Below are 20,857 nucleotides of genomic sequence, written 5' to 3'. Positions count from 1 at the left end.
CCCAAAACAGGATGAGAATAAGGACTAGAGTAAGGGCTATTTGTTATTACAGTATTTGCTGCCAAGTCCTCACCTTATAGTGACTCTATGAATAAGATTGCCAAGCGATCCTGTATTAATCACCCTGCTCATCTCTTCAAACTCAAAGTCATGACCTCCTTACTAAATTATTGGCTCCGTAATGTGGTCTTCCTCTTTTCTTACTGCTTTCAGTTTCCCCCAGTATTATTGTCTTCTCCTATGAGCCGTGTCATCTCATGATCTTTCCTAAGTATGATAGCTTCAGTTTAGCCATTTTGTCTTTGAGGGAGAGTCCAGATTTGATTTGATTTTGGAACAATTTATTTTTTCTTTTTAGTGGTTTATGATATCCATAGAACACTGCTTCAGCACCACATTTCAATGAACTGGTTCTCTTTCTGTTAGCTTTCTTTCACTGTTCAGTTTTCACAACCCTGCATAGAAATTGAAAATACTGTGGAACAGATGATTCTGACCTTGGTATTCAATGATACATTTTTACACTTGTGGATCCTATCTAATTCCTTCATAGTTGACCTTCCAAATCTGATTTCTTGATCACACTCTCCAATTAATTGATGTCTGTGTCAAAATACATTTTTTAAAAAAATTAAACAATTTATTTCATTTATATGCCACCTTTCTCCCAGAGTGGGACCAAAGATAACTTCTAAAAATAGGGAGAGCCAGTGTAGTATAGTGGTTTGAGTGTTGGACTATGACTGTGGAGACCAGGATTTGAATCCTGGTTTGGCCATGTAAAACAACTGGGTGACCTTGGGCTAGTCACACTCTCTCAGCCTTAGTGGATGGCAATGGCTACCCCCTCTGAAGAAACCTGTCAAGATAGCTTTGCCTTAGCCTCTGCCACCACAGCAAAGGAGAGGGCTGAGTGTGCCCTTTTGGCTGCCACTACCCCCCACCCTGGGTGACACCAGGGGTGGGGATGGCACTGCCTTCTCCTGAAGATCTTAGAGGTCTGGCAGGTTCTTATTGGGAAATACAGTTTTTCAAATAGTACGCTACACTGTTGTAGGGCTATTATTCCACTTTTATTGGTACAATTGCCTCCTGTGGAATCCTGGGATTTGTAGTTAGGAAAGGGAATTTAGAATTTTCAGCCAGAGAGCTCTTAGGCCTCCCTAAACTATAAACGCCAGCATACCACAGGAGATAGCCATAGCAGTAAAAGTGGAATAACAGTGCTATAACAGTGTAGTGCATTATTCTCCATAGTCAGGACCCAAGCGGTTTTAATGATTTTGATGTCATCATCATCCATATTAAAGTTATGGGGTTCACAGTGGCAAGTGCCTTGCCCAGGGATGCCAGTAGCTTTTTATACATGAAATGTGTTTTCTCATTTAATTTTATGGTTGCTTTGGCCTCAGGGTAAGGAACAGCAGTGGGTCTGAGTACAGTCAGCCCTCCCTTTCATGGGGAATCTGTTCCAGACCCCCCCCCCTTCATGAAAATGGAAACTCACAGATATTCAAACCCCATAGACTTGAATGGGGGTGCATGCCATGAGTGGCTGCGGGTATGCACCTTGGGCACAAGCCCCATTTTAACCCCCTCCATTTGCTCCTTGCGAGTAAGCGAGGGTCGCAGATCTGAAATCCGCAAAAACGGAGGGATAACTGTACAAGTTTTCTGCCCTGGAGCCAGTTATATTGCCCCAGATGCCAAAACAAAAAGAAAATAGATTTCAAAAATATTCAAATTATTTTTGATGTGAAACAGTCCAAGGGGTACTCAACCCGAAGGCATCTAACAGTGGCTATTCACTCTATGGTTTAGCCAGAAAAAGAGTTGTTTGGGGAGTGTGGAGGAGCTAAGACTACTGAAACAGCCTTTGGGGTCATATACATCCACACTTCCCCCATGCCTGCTTTATCATATATACCTTTGTCACTCAAATGGTTGCCAGTCTCTCCTTTCAGATGCCAGTAAACCACATCACTCTCTAATTCGGAGCATGTTCAGAGGTGTATCTATACTACACAATTTTAACAGTTTGATATCATTTTGAATGCTGTGATTCCAGTCTTATAGAATCCTAAGATATGTAGTCTGTTAACATAGTTTGATTTCATCACTAAAGAATTCCATGTACCTCAACAAACTATACATCCCAGAATTTTGTAGGATGGAGTCATGCCATTTCAGGTGGTATCAAAATGTTATAACTGTTGAGTTGAGGTCTGGTATTTAAACATGAAAACTATCTGGATTTTATTGCTCTTGCTTTTAGCTCAGCACAAGACCTCTTGTGCTTCCAGCTGCCACACTGCTGAGCTCAGTATATATTTCCCTTTTGTTCATACCAAGAGCCAGAACCTGTCAGCTTTACTCAGTGCTCTCTCCTAGGAACTGATTCATGAGCAAATCACATAAAAAGGCAGATGCTACACCTTTTGTTCACCTCGGCAGTACTCTATGCTGAGCAGGTCAGATGAGGCATGCAGATGTCGACTACTATAGGCATCTAGGGACTAGTTCACCAATCTTTTCTTTTTACTGTGTGTGTGCAGTTTCTTCTTTGAGTCCTTGCAATCACAGAAACTTTAAACAGTCACAGAGCCATTCTCTGAACTGTGCTGAGGAAGATAGAGTTCAGAATTCACGCTGACATGAAAATTAAGACAGAAATCTTAGCTAAAAGTACTATTCCCAGATCAAGGTGAAGTGAGGGATCATTTCTTAGGGCCGAGACAGACCACCCAAAAATGGAGGTCTGCAGGTGTCCATTTTAACTCCAGAGGGACGGCGCAGCTGCCAAACCATGTGATGTTCCTCCAGAGTAAAAAGAACCTGGTTCTTCCAGGTTCTTTTTGCGGTGCCCGGGTTACATTGCGAGTGAACCATTGGAGCACTTGTGATGTAAGCGACATGCAGCAATGTGCAGATGCTACAAGTCTCTTATGTCAAGTTGACGGCGCCCATGTGGACAGGATGCTGCCATTAGGCCGCCGCCATTACATACTAGGGTTTTGGACCATGTGGTTGCTGTGAGGTCTGGAAAACTATTATCGCTGCTGTCACACCACTTTTGGCCCATCTGTCTTGGGCCTTAGTTTGGCTAGTTTGCTTCCATCCAGAAGGTGGCTATAAGCAGAGTGGAGAGTGAGCCCTGGCACTACAACGACTGGGAGGAAAGGTGGAAGTGTATTATGTAAATCTATAGACTTTCAGGAGAGTAAATTGCAGCAAGCTGCAGCAAGAAATCAATGGAGCCTTGCAAATTCTATCAAGCTGCTGCTCTACTTGCTAGCTGAGCAGGAGATATGCACTTAGCTCTTTTCTCTTGCTTGGAGCTGGGCTATCCAAAACTAGGGAATTTTTACCCTTTCTCCCTGCCTGGAGGTGAGAGATGAAACCTGGAGACTCAAGACAGGTCCTGAGACCTGGAAACCCTAATCCACCTGAGTGGTATTTACTTCTGTTTAGATAAGCGTAAAATCACACTCTGTAGCTCTGATTTCCTCTTCCAGAAGAAATGGCACCAAATACCTTTTAAATCTTTTCACCTAGCTTCAAATAAAGTGCTTTGGAATATGTGTGTGGAAGTACATTCTTAAGCACCACCTCCATAAGAAGCAAACATTCACAAATATCGGTTAGGTTTAGAAAAGCAATTTCTTATGAAATGGCCCTCTGTGGCTTTCAATGGACTTTATCACACGGGGGAAAATCAGGGATTTAAACAGGGATTTAAACTGGAACTAAGAGTTTCACACACACCGTAATTAGAGAGGACTTATCCCAGGAATAACCAGGAATGCTCCAACAACAAATCATTCATGGGATTTCCCCATGAATGATTTGTTGCTGGAACACTTCTGTTTATTCCCAGGATAAGTCCTCTCTAGTCGTGACGTTGTGTGAAAATCTTAGCTATGATCACACAGCTGTCCCAGAAAAATGCCTGTTTAAATCCTTGATTTTTCCCATGTGATAAAGTCCTATAACCTATATATTGTGATTGCTTCATATAGTGTCATGTTGTTGTTGTTGGTGGTGGACGAGGACTATCTTAACATGACTCTTCTTGAATAAAATAAGCTTCTAGAAACGCTTCTGTTCACTCAGTAAGTGACCAGTGAAATAAAGCAAGAGGGTGAGACTTGTATCCTTCTCTCCTAAAGTATTTTAACAATTCATTCCATGGGGTCTTTCACACTACAGAATTATACTGCTATGATTCCACTTTAACTGCCATGGTTCCTGTAGTTTGGAATCCTGTAGTTTGTAGTCCTCAAAATTCCCTGGCTGATAATTCTAAACATCTTCCAAAATTCCAGAACTCTGCTAGGGCTCCAGGAATATCAGAATGGTGCTATAGTTGGGGCAGAATTCAATGTTACATAAATGGCAATCCATGTCATGCTCACATGGCATGCTTTTCTCCCTCTTAAACTTATAATGATCTCCAAGAATCTTCTCTGGAATGCCACCCACTGCATACAGTAGATTTTAAAGGTTTCTGAAGGAGACAGAAAGGCAATGGAATTACACTTTTGTAGTTTTGCACTTCCATTAGCAGAAAAATTCTGGAGTTTCGAGTCTTTGTTTTATTCAGTTGTTGCTTGAAATGGCAAATTTCTCCCTTGAGTCAAATCTCAGGTGGAAATCTCAGGTACCTTTGTTAGAAAGGAAAACCCATTATTCCAGTTGGACATATTTTTGAGTAAATATGCCCCAAATTGGGGTTGTTGTTTTTTTATAAAAAGAGAGAACAAGGTATAATCAAAGTCAGACAGCCTAGTCTTGATTTGATTATGTGACATTCAATCACAGCTGATCTCAAGGAAATCTAGTCATCTATTTAAGTGTCAACAGCCCTGCCAAAGGAGAATTGCTGCAGTGCCATTATTATTGTAGCAGGCATAGTACTTTTCTTCCTTGCAGTCAAATGCCTCAGGCACTGAGTGGCATCAACTCTGTGCCACTGCTATGCCCATTAAAAAAAAAACAATTAAGGATTTGTTCCTCCAATGATACCCAGTAATCCAGAAAAACATAAACCCTGAACATATGGGGACGTGAACTGGCAGATGGGGAGAAGAGAAATGTTGAACTTCCAGTGACCCAGATTCTGCTTCAATGTAAGACAGTTCTTTCAAAGGCAAAGAATCCAGCCTTGAGAAGAAGGAAAAAATAAGATCATTAAAGATGTTTGTCATATTAGACTAAAACCTTCTCCAGCATTCTCCATGCAAAAGTGGCCATATGAATGGCTCTGGGAAGCCCACATCAGGGCCTGAAGGACAGGAAAGAGCTGGAGTGGCAGACAACAGTGACCATCCAGGATCTCTTTAGTGTGGCATTTGCATTGAATGTGTGTGAAAGTGTGTACACATTTCACAGCATAACAGGCAAACCCAGTGGAACCAAATCCATGCTGTTCCACATTTCATTGATGAAAATGAAAATTGGGACACATGTGGCCAAGGAATGTCAAAGGGTGGTGGTGATGAAAGTTATTAATGAGGAAGAATACCCAAGCTAAAAGAGACTGCATCAATTTGCTTTTGACAGAGTCTACAGGGAAGGGCAAGATTCTACCCTTTCCCCTTCTCTCTCCCTTGCTGCATCAATTGAGTACAAACTACTTCTGCACTTTGAACTCAGTTTGCGGCAATTTGCAATAAGCTGAAGGGGAAAAGTAGGAGAAGACAGGGAATCTGGGACATTTAAGCACAACTGAAAAAGTGTGGCAACAGGGGATTAACAAAGATGGTCCCTGCCAAATTTGGACAGTTGGAGGGCATGCAAATTACAGTCAGCCCCCCCCCCCCCATATCCACAGATTCTTTAACCACGGATTCAAGCATCCACATATATATATTCTAAAGAGCAAACCTTGATTTTGCCATTTGATATAAGGGTCACCATTTTACTCTCTCATTGTATTTAATGGGACTTGAGCATCCATGGATTTGGGTGTCCACAGGGGGGTCCAGGAACCAAACCCCAGCAGGTACCCAATGCCCACTGTATATCCCTGGAGTCTAGGCTCTTATCCAGTATTAAGAAGCTTTTCTGTGATGGCGTGCATGGGTGCGTATGTGTGTCCATGATAAACAGACAAATAGAAAGACAGAGTAGCTTTATGGATAAAACCACCATTTCCCCATTTCATTAAAACTGTTTCAGGTTTTTGGGTTGTTTGAATTTGAAAATCCTAGTGTTCTAGCAAAGTTGTAAAGATATATAATATAAAAAAAGGTATTACTGATAGATAAATCTAATGATTGGGATCTAACAAATGGGTTTTACTGTTCTGCACACAACTTTATGGGAACAAGTTATTTATTTTGAGTAGGCACCCATAGAATTGTGCCGGTAGCCATATTTCGGTAAAGACAAAGGTATTCCCCATTGACAAGGTTGTCAAGTCATGTCTAACCATAGGGGGTGGTGCTCATCTCCATTACTAAGCCGAAGAGCCAGCATTGTCAGACTACTCTTTGTGATCATGTCGTCAGCATGATTGCACATAATGCTGTTTACCTTCCGACTGAAGTGGTACCTATTTATCTACTTGCATTTGCATGTTTTTGAACTGCCACGTTGGCAGAAGCTGAGACTAGTGATGGGAGCTCACCCCATCATGCGGCACTCGGGCCTCAACCTGCCAACCTGCCAATCTTGCAATCAACAGAGTCAGTATCTTAACGACTTGCACCACCACAATCATATTTAAGTCCTTTTGAAACCAGTGGTCTAAATCCAGTTGTTAGTCTCAACTAGAGTAGATCCATTGAAGTAATTCATTTATATATGTTATGTATGTGTTCACTCTTCAGCAAAATTACTGAATGTATCTATTATGGTTGGAACTAGTAACTGAATTTAGGCCAATGTGAAAAGTTAGTTATTGTGATTAACTAAAGCTTCATTTATTTCAGTGAGATCTTAGCATGATTTTGGATTGGCTCCAAATTCAACACACAGCAGTAGCAGTTTAACAAAGTAGGAAAACAGTGAGCACATCCATAAAGGCTAGCTTTTGTGTGCAGCATGATATGATGGTGCACTTAAGAACACATCTTATTATCTTTTACTGTTTGTGCTCCACTTCCTGATTTATTTATTGCATAAAAGGTTATATTCTCACCAAAGGGATACAACTGGTCTGGATTTTTCCACTTCTCCATTATTATTCTATTTTTACTCCAATACTGATGGGTAATTGTGCATTTGTATTATGGACCTATTGATTTTCTGTGTCAGATGTTTTTGTATTTTATTGGGGCAAACAATAAGAGGTAAATCCAATGTTAGATCTGCTTAAAATAGATCCACTGAAACTAATGAGACTTAAGTAAGTTATACCTAGCAAATCCTGTTAATTTCAGTAGGTTTACTCTAGGTAGCACTAAAGTATGATTTAGCTTTTAATCTATATCTCACCTAACCCTGAAAACTAACTATAATCTGAATTAAAAATATCCCCAAACAAAAATTTTCAAGCAAATTGCATCAAATTAATCAACATGTGCAAGATCCATGTTTACAATTATGGGTGGGTGGGTGAATGGAGCATCAGGCTGCATCAGACCTCAAGATATTGGACATGATTTAACCGAAATAAAGTACTGTAATGGTTTAAACATATGCTCTCAATTATTAAAGAAATAGTAGTTAACACTGGCTGGCTTTTGCTTTGGATAGTTTCCAGGGTTGGGTTTATGTAGTTTTCATTAGTTCATTGTATTTGATTGTATATAGGTATGATGTAACCCTGTTGCAATTGTAAACATTGGTGTTATCACTGTTTATAACTGCAAGAGGTGGAAAGAAGAGGTGGAGATCATCCAAGTTCATGTCTTTCTGCCAGATGTCAGCAGGGAATACAAAAGAAGATACTCACTGAGGTTAAAGGAATAACTTTGAGCTTTGTACTGATTATGCTATCTGGATATGTGAACTCTGTTATAGTTGAACAACATCTAGAGCTATAATTAAGTTCTAGTCTATTGCAAGATATTGTAACACTTTTTAAAATGTATATTTCAGTGAGCCAGTTATCTTTTGCCACTTTTTTCATACATTGACTAATGTAACCATGGATGGGAAGTCCACAGTTTATCTTGGACTGAATGTCCTTATTACATATTAAATGAAGAGTTAGTTAGTAGGTGCCTACTCTTTCTATTTGGAAAGGTCAGAGCTGTGAAATATGTTTACCGTATTCATTTCCATTTCCAGAATTCCCTGCTAAAACAGACCATGGATTCTGTGGATTCTTGAAGCCTAGTCTACCGTTGACGATCACTATATTTTATATTTCTTTAGTGTCTCCTGTTGGTATCAAGAATTAAGATAAGGTGCCAGAACTGATGGAGAGTAAGGCCTATTACAGACTGCCAAAATAAAGCTGCTTCGGGTCTCTTTGGAGGCATGCTGTTTAAATGATGCATGGGTCCTAAGAGTCCGGAGGTCACACCAAAGGCACACTCCAGTCCTAAGCACTGGAGGGCAGCTTTGGTGCAGCGTCCGGATTCTTAGGATGCATGCATCATTGAAATACCATACCTCCAAAGTGACTCGAAGCAACTTTATTTTGGCCTGTCTGTAACAGGCCTAGGAAATGAAATTAGCATAACAAAAAAAATCTGCTTGTACTTCCACAGTACTGCCATGGTAGATACATCCACCTAGGAACCCTTTTGGCTGCTTTGTGTTCCTTGACTCAGCTCCATGCTAGAATGCATCAAACCAATTGCAGGTAAAATTGGTAACTGTTTGATGAACCCTTTGCTAGATGGTCAAAAAGCATAGCTCTGAAGTTAACATTTTTGATGTAGAAAAATACTCCATTTTCTCCAGCCCTCCAACCACAGTATTTTATCATGGAGAAAATTTGAGTAGTATATCCCCAGCACACTCACAATTTCTTTGTGAAATGCAGTTTCATAAATGTAATAAACAAGTTTTTGATAGTGCCTCTAATGTCACAAATACTAAACCATCTGTGACGGATCCCCCCTAAAAGCAGGCCTTGCAAGTTCCATACCTTTGGCCTCCAGTCAGTCATTTCCCCCCTTTCTCCATCAAGATCACTCCCTGGACCAGGTACTTGGGGCTCAAGGTGATCGTTGTACAGACCAGTGGCTGTGTTGTTCAGTGGGTTCCCTTTTGTAAGCATGACCAGACTCTGTCAAAACTTAACAGGAACAGCCAGACACAGTTGATTAAAAAAAAATAAAACCCCAAACAAATAGAAGTTTAACAATAAATAATTGTACATTATTATTGTACATATTAACACAGTAGACCCTCAGTATCCACTGGGGTTGGTTCCAGGACCCCCATGGATTCCAAAATTCATGGAGGTTCAAGTTTCATTATATACAATGGTGTAGTAAAATTGCATTCCTTAAGTAAAATGCTTGCTTTTTGGACCCCCCCCCCCAAAAAAAAATATTTTCAAGTTGTGGTTGGTTGAATCTGTGGATGCAGAATCTGTGAATTCACAACTCCAGAAACCCCTGTTCAGAAAACCCTATTTCCCCTGGTGGATATCCCTATCTCTGTTACAACTTTTCCCTATCTTTGCCAATGTGGCATAGTGGTTTGAGTGTTGGACTACGACTCTGGAGACCAGGGTTCTATTCTTGGCTTGGCCATGGAAACCCACTTTGGGCGTGTCACATTCTTTCATCCTCAGGGGAATAACAGAATCATAGAGTTGGAAGATACCACAACAGCCATCCAGTCCAACCCCCTGCCATGCAGGAACATAGAATCAAAGCACCCCCAACAGATGGCCATTCAGCCTCTGTTAGAAACCTCCAAAGAAGGAGATTCCACCACTCTTCAAGGAAGTTTAGATCTGATCCTAACCAACAAGGATGACTTGGTTAATGGGGTGCAAGTGGTGGAATCATTAGGTGGAAGTGGCCATGTTCTCCTGGAGTTTGTAATACAGTGGAAAGGAGACGTCAGGCATAGTCAGACACACATTCTAGACTTTAGGAGAGCGGATTTCAGTAAACTTAGAGAAGTATTGAGGGTGATCCCATGGTCAGAAATACTAAAAGAGAAGGGAGTTCAGGATGGATGGGAATTTCTCAAGAGGTAGATACTGAAGGCACGATTTCAAACAGTTCCAGTGAGAAAGAAAAATGGGAGGTGTCTCAAGAAACCAGGATGGATGACTAAGGAACTTTCAACTGAGCTAAGTTTTAAACGGAACATGTATAAGAAATGGAAAAAGGGGGAAATCACAAAAAAGGAATTCAAAGAAATAGCAGGCATGTGTAGGGGTAAAGTCAGAAAAGCGAAAGCACAGAATGAACTCAGGCTTGCTAGAGAGGTTAAGAACAATAAAAAGGGCTTTTATGGATATGTCTGCAGCAAAAGGAAGAAGAAGGAAACGGTAGGGCCACTGCATGGAGAAGATGGCAAAATGCTAACAGAAGACAGAGAAAAGGCAGAATTACTCAACACCTTCTTAGCGTCAGTCTTCTCAGAAAAGGAAAAGGATGCTAAACCTGGGGATCATGGAGCAGAGGACAGAAAAAGGGAATTTCAGCACAGAATAAGTAAAGAGATAGTACTTTTTCTCTAGTTTTAATCTGATGCTCTGTGTCTTATTCTCTGGAGCAGCAGAAAACAAGCTTGCTCCCTCCTCAATACTGCACCCCTTCAAATATTTAAACATGTCTATCATGTCACCTCTTAACCTTCTCTTCTCCAGGCTAAACATACCTAGCTCCCTAAGTCTCTCCTCAGGTTTGCAGACCCTTCACCATTTTGGTAGCCCTCCTCTGGACATGATCATGTCCTGGACTCGCTCCTCTGAACATGCTTATGCTCATGAAGGCAATGGCAAAACCTCCTCTGAACAGATCTTGCCAAGAAAACCCCATGATAGGGCCACCATAAGTTGGAAATGACTTGAAGACACACATTTCCCCCTATCTCTCTGCAATCTTCTTTCTGTCTGCCTTTTGTCACAGATAAGCCTCAGTTTTGTATTCTTTCTCCCCCATAGTCCTCCCTTCACTGCACTCCCTGAGCTGTGATTGATTGACACTAATCAGGCTTGCCCAGCTCTATTCTTTATATCAGCAATATCACCTACTTAAAATTAATATCTTTGATTGCCATGTGAGCTGGTTGTGTGGAGCAGAGAGCTCACCCATTGCTATTTTTTTGAAGTTTGAATAGGAACACTGATTTCCTCCCTTTTCCACACCATTTTGCTTCCATATTTTAGTAAAATTAAGCAGATAATAATCTTATACTCTAATTTTATGTCCGTCAGAAATTTCCACTTATGTAGCTAAAGCTGCATCATCTGTGCATTAAAGCAGAGGTTTTGCAGAGGTATGGGGTTAAGGTGTGATGGACAAGAGTAACTCATGTTGTCAACTGCCAAGGATGCAAGGGGCAGTTTTCACCCCTACAGGCCAATAGTAAGCCTTCTCAACTGGATGAAAACCAAGTGAAAACTGCAACCATGGAGTTTATCAGACAAGGGAAATTGGAAGTATAATCCAATGGCAATCTGAACGCAATCATGGGGTTCAACATTATTGCATGATAGACCACCACACACAATTTCGGGCAATGGGAAGTCAGTCTGAACACAATCATGGGATTTTACGTTATTGCGTGATAGACTACCACGCGCAATTTCGGGCAATGGCAAGCTATTTTCGGGCAATGGGAAGTCAGTTTGAATGCAATTCGAATTCATGTAAATTTGCGGAGCTAGCGAATTCACATGAATGCGTTCTGACCCCACTTTCTTTTCATTTGAAATTAAGAGAAATTTCTCCCGTGTGATAAACTCCCATGAGTGAATTTGAGGATGCATCTACACTGTAGAAATAATGCAGTTTGACACTACTTAGTGCCGTAGGTTCATCCTACAGAATTCTGGGATATATGGTTTCTCTGCCAAAGAAAACTAAAAATCCTAGAATTCTGTAGGATGACACCATAGCAGTTAAAATTATGTCAAGCTGCATTATTTCTACAGTATAGATACACCCTTGCAACATCCAGCTTTCCCAAGTTATTCTTGTTTTTAAGTGGTTAATGTAAACTGTGATTCCTGGAGGCCTCAAAAACTATCAACCACTCATTTGGGAGAATTGGGAAGTGAAAATGCCCCCCCCCCTTCACACTGAGGTGGCTTCAAGAATTTGGGAAAGGTCCAGGAAAGAAGGCCCTGTGGGATACATGTGACCCAAGGGCTACACTTTCCCAGATCTGTAGAAAAACTCTTTTCTCAGAACAACCCAATAAGAACTGAGCATGTTCACTAGGCACAGAATACTAACAGCTGGTGGTGATGCAAATGGGACAAGAAAGCAAGGAGGAGGAAGAATTGGATGGCATGTCCTGAAAGATGGAAATCTGGCTTGCTGGTTGGTTTAGAGAATATTACATACTGCAGCACTTTTTTACAAGCCTCACTTGTTTCTTTTCACCACTGAAAGAAGCCACCGAGGCTTATACCATACAAATCCTGCCTTGATCATCCAACCCCCATCCCACTTAAAGTTACACATTGCTTCACCTGGCAACAGATGTTCACCTTAGTGTCACTAGACTGAAGCTAGCATGAATATCACCCCAAAGAATAAAGATAATTTAAAAAAAATCAGCTCAAGAGATCCAAGAAAACAATGATTTTGTGAATTTCAACACATGTTGGAATTGGATGTATTTTCACCTTTAAAGTAAATCATCTTTTAAAATCCACCCATGGCTAAGAAAGGTCTAAAACAGAGTTCAATACTGTGCAAAAGTACCCTAAGTGTCAGTTTCTTACTCTGTCATGGTCTAACACTGGGTACAGCCCTTTGTCACCAAGAATTACTTTGCTTAACCACAGTAAATAATATATGTAGGCATCCTGTTGCAATGATGATCTCTTAAAAAACCTCTGGCTGACATTATGGAAAAGTATCTTATGCAATAGGCTAGAAACTAGTCATTGCTTGTTGCTAGGTTAACATCTTAGAGGACTGGGAAGAGAGGTTGGAAGATGGCACAGGTCCTGTCTGCTCTTGCTAGGATACCCCAGGGGCAGCCCACAGTATCTTGGCCCCAAAGCTGCCCTGATCTTTCCTCACTACCTGGGGCCCACTGTTCTGACACTAGGTGGCTGTTCACATGCGTGTTCCGCCCTGCTGCCCACCATAAGTGGTGGCAAATTGCTCAGTCCTGAAGTCAGAACGAGGTACCCAGCCTTGATCACATGGCTGGGCACTTGTTCTGATCTCAAAGCAAATGACATACACCATGGTGGCCACACTGGGTAGTAGAGCAGGACATGTTTTAAACAACTGTCCAGCATTGGAAAGAGGGCTACATACTTCAGAAGAGAGTGACATCTGCATAATTAGAAACAAGGGGGAAACACCATGATGTAGTCAAGTGGTATTAGACTAGGACCTGGGAAACCAGTAAAACATATATTTGGGGTAGCTGTATTGGCTGTGCAGGAAAATATAACAAAATACCAAATTCACAAGCATAAATACTTTTAATGGGCTGGCTTCAAACCATAAAATACATTATGCAAGCTTTCAAAGCGTTGCTGGCTTCTTCATCAGGTAAAGATGTAAAAATGCTTTTAACATTTTTGCCTGGTAAAGAAGCCAGTGAAGGTTGCATAATCTATTTTATGCTTTGGAGTTAGGAGACCAGGATTACCATTGTATTATCTTCAGTAAGTCACAGTCTCTCAGCCTAAACTTCCTCTAAATAACTTGCCAAAAAAACCAAGTCAGAAATGACCTGAAGGCACAGAGCAACAACAGTTCTGATGAAGTGGAATGTAGCACAAGACACCTCATGCTATAATGAACATGTTAGTCTCAGAGGTGCCATTAGACTATTGGTGCAACAATCTAATTTATTTGTTTCTGTGGAAAGAGCATCACTAGTGTGTTTGACCACTTATATGTTTTATTCCTCAGGGTGTAAAGATAAATCCCATGTCTAATAAACTGCTTTATTCCAATAACTGCAATCTTATCTTATGCATATTTATTTGAAAGTTAGTTCCATTGACTTCAAAGAATCATAGGTAAATATGAATAGGTTTTCATATTAAGTGTATGAAGGCCTCTGTTAAATAGGTTTCATGGATAGGGAGTGGAAACAACATTCCAGACTTCTATTGTTCTTGGCAAACCAAACTTACCTTGCAATGAGTGATAACATTCCATTTTTAAACTGAGCTGGATTTATTTGATTTGTATAACTTGACTGAATTGCTGAGGTTCAGGGCAGGTCACTACATATTTTAAAATGGTAAAATACTGTAACTCAGCCCTCATATGTCCTTGCCCCTTGAGTTATAGAAAGATAAGGTTTTTTAAAAAAGCTCCTGCATTGCTTCATGAAGATGCCAAATGATGGTTGATTTCCTGCTTTGAGAGAAATATATGTGGTACATAACTCTGTGGCAAAACAGAAGGGCAGGAGAAAGCAGCTTGAAGCTGCCTTTTCTGAAGCATTGAAACCTCACCAACTGCATCACTATCTCCCAAGGTGACTGAAGTGCACACGTCATGACCACACAGTGTGGCTTCAAGCTGCACCACTGGGTCCTTTTTTTTTTTACTGTTCCACCCACCATCCCTATGCACCTCTGCAGGAGTGAACCATGGCAACAGTCATCCTACTGCATGGCTGTCTCTGTGCATGTACACACATTTCCATGTGCAGCACTTCACCAGGACAGGACATCGGAGTAAAGGTGTGCCCATGCCAATACTGGCAACATACAATTATGCCCTCCTTCACCATCCCTTCACCCCATGCCTCCTCTTTGACTATCTGTTTTGTATATGTTGTACTCATCTCCATGAGAGGTGTCACGGTTTCTCTTTTGGCATTGCCACCTTCACCACTTGGGTATGGCAGCTCTGTCCCTTTTAAATGTGCTCCTGTGACAAGGCATTTACATGCACAATTAGGGCTAGGGTTTGGTAATAGTGCCCCTTTAGAACAGCCCTGGTGTTGGTGCATTTATACGTACAAGTGAAGATGTGCACTTTCCAGAAAGAAGCAAAAATAAATAAATATCCAGCTCCTTTTTAGTCTGACTTTTCTCCTTGTAGCACAGCTCAGGTGCACTTTCTGGCCAGCTTCAAGGGATGCATTGTCTAAATGCCCCACCTTGAAGCCGGCCGGAAACCTGCTTATTTTGACTGTCTGTTTCGCCCCCATGTCTCCATAGCTAGATCTCCCAAAGCTACTAAGCTACAAAGCTGTTGGGAAGGTGCTTCATCACTTAAGAGGTGGGTTTTGGCAGGTCTTTCGTCATTGCATGGTGAGTGAAGAATTACGAACTCCACAGTAGACAAAAAAAGCAGATTATGATTGTGTAAATTGACCTGCATTATCATAACTCACTAATAGAGTGTCAGACACTTACATCTACATTCTCCCACATGGTGACTTGCCAGAATATATATTTATTGCACCCCTATTCTTTGTGCATAAGCCTAATGACCTGTATCCATTTCTCTATCCAAAACTGTGTTTGTAGTCATGGATTCTCTGCTGAATGTTTTCAGTTATCCATAAGATGCATCACCCCTCACCTCCAAATTTAATTATGTGCATGCATTTTTAACAGCCTAATTTTTCTATGCATGCTTTTCTTGGAATTTAATCCAATCAAGCTGCATGGAGTTTAGTTAGACTTGCCAACTCTTGATAGCTGCTATTACCTCCACATTGAATAGAAGAGCACTTCTCCTCCCCCTTTTGGTGGCTCAGGGGGCTGAGCTCAGCAGTTTTTGTGGGCCCAGCAGCAGTATTTGTTGTAATATTTTCTGGGCTTTGGGATAAATCCCAGCATAAGAGCTGTGCATATGCAATCATAGTATACAGCTAAAAGAAAGACGGAACTCCATAGGAGAAAAGGTTTCTGTCCATTTGCTCTTCTAGTAAACATGCAGTTGGGTTCAAACTACATGTTTGCATACGTCAAGTAATATAGAGTACAAATTCCAAACATCCAGTTCCAAAGACCAAATTCATTCACCAGCATTTTTTCAAATGCAAATTCAAAGCCTAATTTCAGTGTTGCAATTGTCATTACAACAGTATTAGACATTTAGTACTAAGTATTTGGATGTCATCGAACTCCGTTACTCCTTTCCTGCAAGTCCAAGGAAGTCCAAGGAGGCTGTTTAGGTTCTAAACCAGTGTCTGTCTTCAGTAATGGACTAGATGAGAGTGAAAAACTGAAACACAAGCCAGACAAAGTAGAGGTGCTCTTGGTAAATCAAAAGCATATCAGGGGAAACAATGGATCCTGCACTTGATAGAGTCACATTTCCCTTTAAGACGCAGTCGAACAATTTAGGTATACTCCTGGGTTCAACCCTGAGCCTAGAAGCTCAGGTTTCTGCACTGGCCAGGAGTGCATTTTCACAGGTCTGACCTGGTTATGTTGATACATGTCTTAGTTATATCCTGTTTAAATTACTATAATACACCCTTTGAAGCATGTTTTGGAAACTTTAGCTGGTTCAAAGAAGTGCAGCCAGACCAGGGCCAGATATAAGGAGCATACAATTTATTACTGCAGCTCCACCGGTTACTTATCTAAAGAATTGTACAGTTGGCCCTCCATATCCATAGATTCTTTGTCCACTGATTCAAGCATCCATGGCTTGAAAATACTAAACAATATATAAATTTTACAAAGCAAACCTTGATTTTGCCATTTTATATAAGGGACACCATTTTACTATACCATAGTATTTAATAGGACTTAAATATTTACAAATTTTGGTATCCACAGGGGTCCTGGAACCAGATCCCAGATGATACTAAGGGCCCACAATATTCTCCCATATAAGCCTGTCTATCTTTGAGATCTTCAGGAGAGGCCCTTCTCTATGTGCAACCAGTCTTGCAACTATATCTGGTGGGAACATGGGAGAGGATCTTTTCAGTGGATGCTCTCTGGCTATGGAACTCCCATCATAGAGAGGCTATAATGGCACCATTCACAGTAATGCTGGACCCATCTCCCAGCAGCAGACACAGACTGTTTCAACAAGGCCTTGGAAACTGAGTACTCATGAGGAAAGGGCTTTTTAATGATTTGTTGGATTGACTGCATTTATTGCTTTTTTTAAAAAAATGAGCATGTTTTTAATTCCATTAACAGTTTAATTATATTGTAACTTTTGTATATTATAGTGACGTGATTTAAGCAAAACCTTTTATTTGTTTTAACTTTTGTAAAGTGCCTTGAGTCTTGGGCTTGCAAAAAGGTGATATATAAATAAATAGACAATGCATTAATAATCATAATCAATAACAACATTTTTTCTCCCTGTCTCCCCTCTGCAGCCCTCTGTGTTACCTGAAAATCTGCTCCAGAGGATTCTCCAGCTGTCTGGTACACATTTGGGAAACATACAGAAGTCTGCAGCGAGGAGGGGAAATTGTCCCCTCCTGATTCTGCTGATGGAAGCAGTTTGGTCAATAAACCAACTGCACAGAAGCCTAACTTAAATCTGCAAGATGCAAATCTCTTTCTGTACAGTAATGCCAGTCATGCCCAATGGAAACAGAGGAGATTGTGGAACTTAACCTGGAACAGTATGGACTGCTAATATACTGCAACATGCTGCAAGTTCATTAATAAAAATGATACCACAGTTTTATGTAACTGTGTTCCGTGGTAAACCCCACTAATCTCAGGGCCTTTTCCCCAGGCACATACGCATGGGATTGCAGCCTAAGCGACCTAATAAATTGTTATTAGTAATTATGATAATTACTAAATTACTAGCTACTATACTGTGGGATAATATTTGAAAATGGCATAAAAGACACTAGCCCATATTACAAATGTATAATTAAGCAACATCTTCTGGCCCAAAACTACTTCACCAGGCAACAGTGTACTTCATGACAAATCGATAATTAAGTAATATCTCCTTCACCACCCTCTCAAACCTACTTCATCAGGCAACATCTTGCAATGAGAAATGGAAGTTTGTTCAGTGGTGATTGGAGTGCAGCATAATGGGGTGTCCATCCCTTTCCACCAATGAGTGAGGCTGTGAGAATCAGAAGCAGGACCTTTGTCACAGTTCTTTGTCACATCCTCACTTGCTGGCAGAAGGGATAGGGTGGTAATGTCATCCTCCTGCACTACAGTCAGTGGCATCATTAAGAGGGTGCAGGGGATGCGGTCCACACCAGGTGACATCCTAAGAGGGGATATACCACTGCTCCTCGAACATCTGACTTTGGGCAGGAAACGGGTTGTGGTATTTGCCTGTGTCCCATTAAAATGCTGAAGAGATGGGGTGAGTGGGGTGAGGCTCAATGGGAGGGAAAAGAAGAGCTCATAGGTTATTGTTTTCTAAATTAAAATTTCAAATTTCAAAATTTATTTATTTATTTTAAAAAATTCTTTAAAAACATTACATTTTACCAAATTACATCATACATCACCAAAACATCACATTTTACCAGTTTAATTGTACCATGTTTATATCGCAACTATTGCTATTACACTCAGACCTCCATGTCTCAGTACATTTTCTGGCTGGTAAAGTAATTTGGGAAGACATTTACAGTGGTGGAAATAATGTTACAATATGGAGCATTTATGGATCCGTACCTCAAGGTTATGAATCTTTAACTGCAATGCAGAAATACCAATTTAAAATACTGGCGAGCCAAAATGTTTGGCTGGGACTTGGGAGATTCAGGTTTTAATCCACACTGTGCCATAAAACTCACAGGATGACATGTCAGGCATTTTAGTTTTTCAAAAGAGTGGACAGCTCTCTAAAAATATGAGGGGCATGCAAGATGGAAAGAGAAGACACTTGGAATTCCTGAATGGGCCTTAATGTAATACATGTATCTTCAAGTCAAATGTTGACATACAGTGAACCATGAATTCCATAGAGTTTCTTAGGCAAAGAATACTCAGAAGTGGTATTCCCTATTAGTTTCCTTGCCAAGTGCTCACTAGGCCTGATCCTGCTTAGTTTTTGAAATCAGGCAGGACCTGGTGCCTTCAGAGTATTTTGGAGGCCGTATCTGTGTCTCTGCAAGAGTGAAGGTGGGAGGGAAGCAGAACACAGTAAAAAAAAAATCAATATCTGCCTCTGTGCAAAGGTCCATTTGCATTCTGGATGGCTACCTATCTTGCAGAGATATTTTTCCTGCATACATTTCTGTAATTCAAGAACAGGAAGAGAAAGGAAGGATTACCAGCTGGTAGACTAGAGAAAGACTTGGCAGGCAACTGACACTACACAATTTTAGCACTATGATTGTAGTTTATCTGCCATGGTTCCAGCCTATGGAGCCCTGCAGTTTGCAGTTTAGGGAGGGCATTTATCATTCTCAATTAAGAAGCTCTACTGCCGTTTGTGTGTGTGTGTGTTCATGCACCTTCAAGTCACCTGTCAACTTTTGGTGACCCCATTAATTTCATAGGGTTTTCTTAGGCAAGAAATACTCAGAGAGGTTTTGCCAGTTCCTTTTTCTGAAATATACCCTACAGCACCTGGCATTCATTGATTGTCTCCTATCCAAGTACTAACCAGAGCTGACTCTGCTTAGCTTCCAAGGTCAGATGGGATCTGATGCCTTTAGGTACCAAATCACACACCCTAGGATTACAAAGGATTTTGCCACAGCAGTTAAACTGGAATCATAGTGCTGTAATTGTGTAATGTGAATGAGCCCTCTGTGAGTCCTTGTCAGGAACTGGGCAAAGTGCAGGTCCCAAAGTTGTTTTCTGCAGTGCTCAACCCGTCCTTATTCCATAGGTGGTGCTTTTGATGGCTGGAGAGGAGCAAATAGCCTATTCTGGAAGCCTCCATGAACAGCAATTTGCCATTTAAAGAATCTGTAATGCTCTCTGGAGTTGCTTGACATCAATAAAACACATGCTTTTTAAAAACACATATCTGAGCTGGGGTGTGTGTTTGACATTTTTGCCAGGCCAAGCTGACTCCAGGAGGTTTCAGGGAAAGAAAACTCACTGTATTTTCCCACCCCTGGTTTAAAGCCAGAGATCATGAAACTAAAGATAAACCACCCAAGATGACTTTCCATGTCACGTCACACAGGGCCCTCCCAGCTTCATTGTTCAAATGACAGAGAGGTTTCTCCCTGCTCTTACCCTTTGACAGCCACTTCACCCCTTATGCCTTTTATCCATTTGCCAGCTGCTTGTCTTACCCTTGCTCACTCAAAACAAGAATTCAGCCACACAATGCACCTCTGTGAGTTCTGAACAGTGACAGTGTGTACCTGTTTGACAGCCTCTGCCACCCGACAGCCCCTATTACATTCCTCAGCTGTGGCTCACATAATTACCAGGTGCTCCAGTTTTGGCAAGAAAGAATAAGGTGTGTCTCTGACACAACTGTGTACACGGTGGGTTGTGCAATGAAAACAAACTCTTTAAAATTGTGTAAGGCATGCTTGAGAAATCATATAGAAGTTTGGGCTCTCAGACTCAGTCATCTTGACAGGCCTGAACCCTGTTGCTATTTCATTAGAGCCTGCACAGCTTGGTGGATGGCTCTCTTCATTTCTTTAGGGGTGCTTCACAGGATTTAGCATTTGTTCTCCCTCTATTTCCAAAAGCAAAATTTCTCAGGGAATCTTGATTGAAATTCTTGTCATCTTCTGCTCCCTATTATCCCTCTTTCTTTCTCATTCCCTAATAGGGTCTCACTCTAAACAAGCATGGTAGGAACAGAAAATATGATTGCAATTATTTATGCCCAGAATTTTTTTTTTAAAAAAAAAGACCAAAAAGATTTTTCACAAACTTTTCTCATGATAGTTA

At 40.9% G+C, this 20,857-nt stretch overlaps 1 protein-coding gene and 1 long non-coding RNA gene across 3 annotated transcripts in view; both read left to right on the top strand.

Moving 5' to 3' along the window:
• Nucleotides 1–20,857, top strand: part of ITCH (itchy E3 ubiquitin protein ligase) — a 603,853-nt gene that overhangs the window by 256,758 nt on the left and 326,238 nt on the right. The gene's annotated exons all lie outside the window — the stretch shown is intronic.
• Nucleotides 8,630–17,687, top strand: LOC121929878. Its single transcript, XR_006103764.1, has 2 exons — nucleotides 8,630–8,758; nucleotides 17,377–17,687. It is a non-coding gene; the product is annotated as an uncharacterized LOC121929878 (long non-coding RNA).

The sequence above is a fragment of the Sceloporus undulatus genome, chromosome 4 (assembly GCF_019175285.1).
Source record: "Sceloporus undulatus isolate JIND9_A2432 ecotype Alabama chromosome 4, SceUnd_v1.1, whole genome shotgun sequence".
Classification (NCBI taxonomy): Eukaryota; Metazoa; Chordata; class Lepidosauria; order Squamata; family Phrynosomatidae; genus Sceloporus; species Sceloporus undulatus.
Note: the sequence above shows the minus strand (reverse complement) of the source record. Positions and strands in the feature narration are given on the sequence as shown.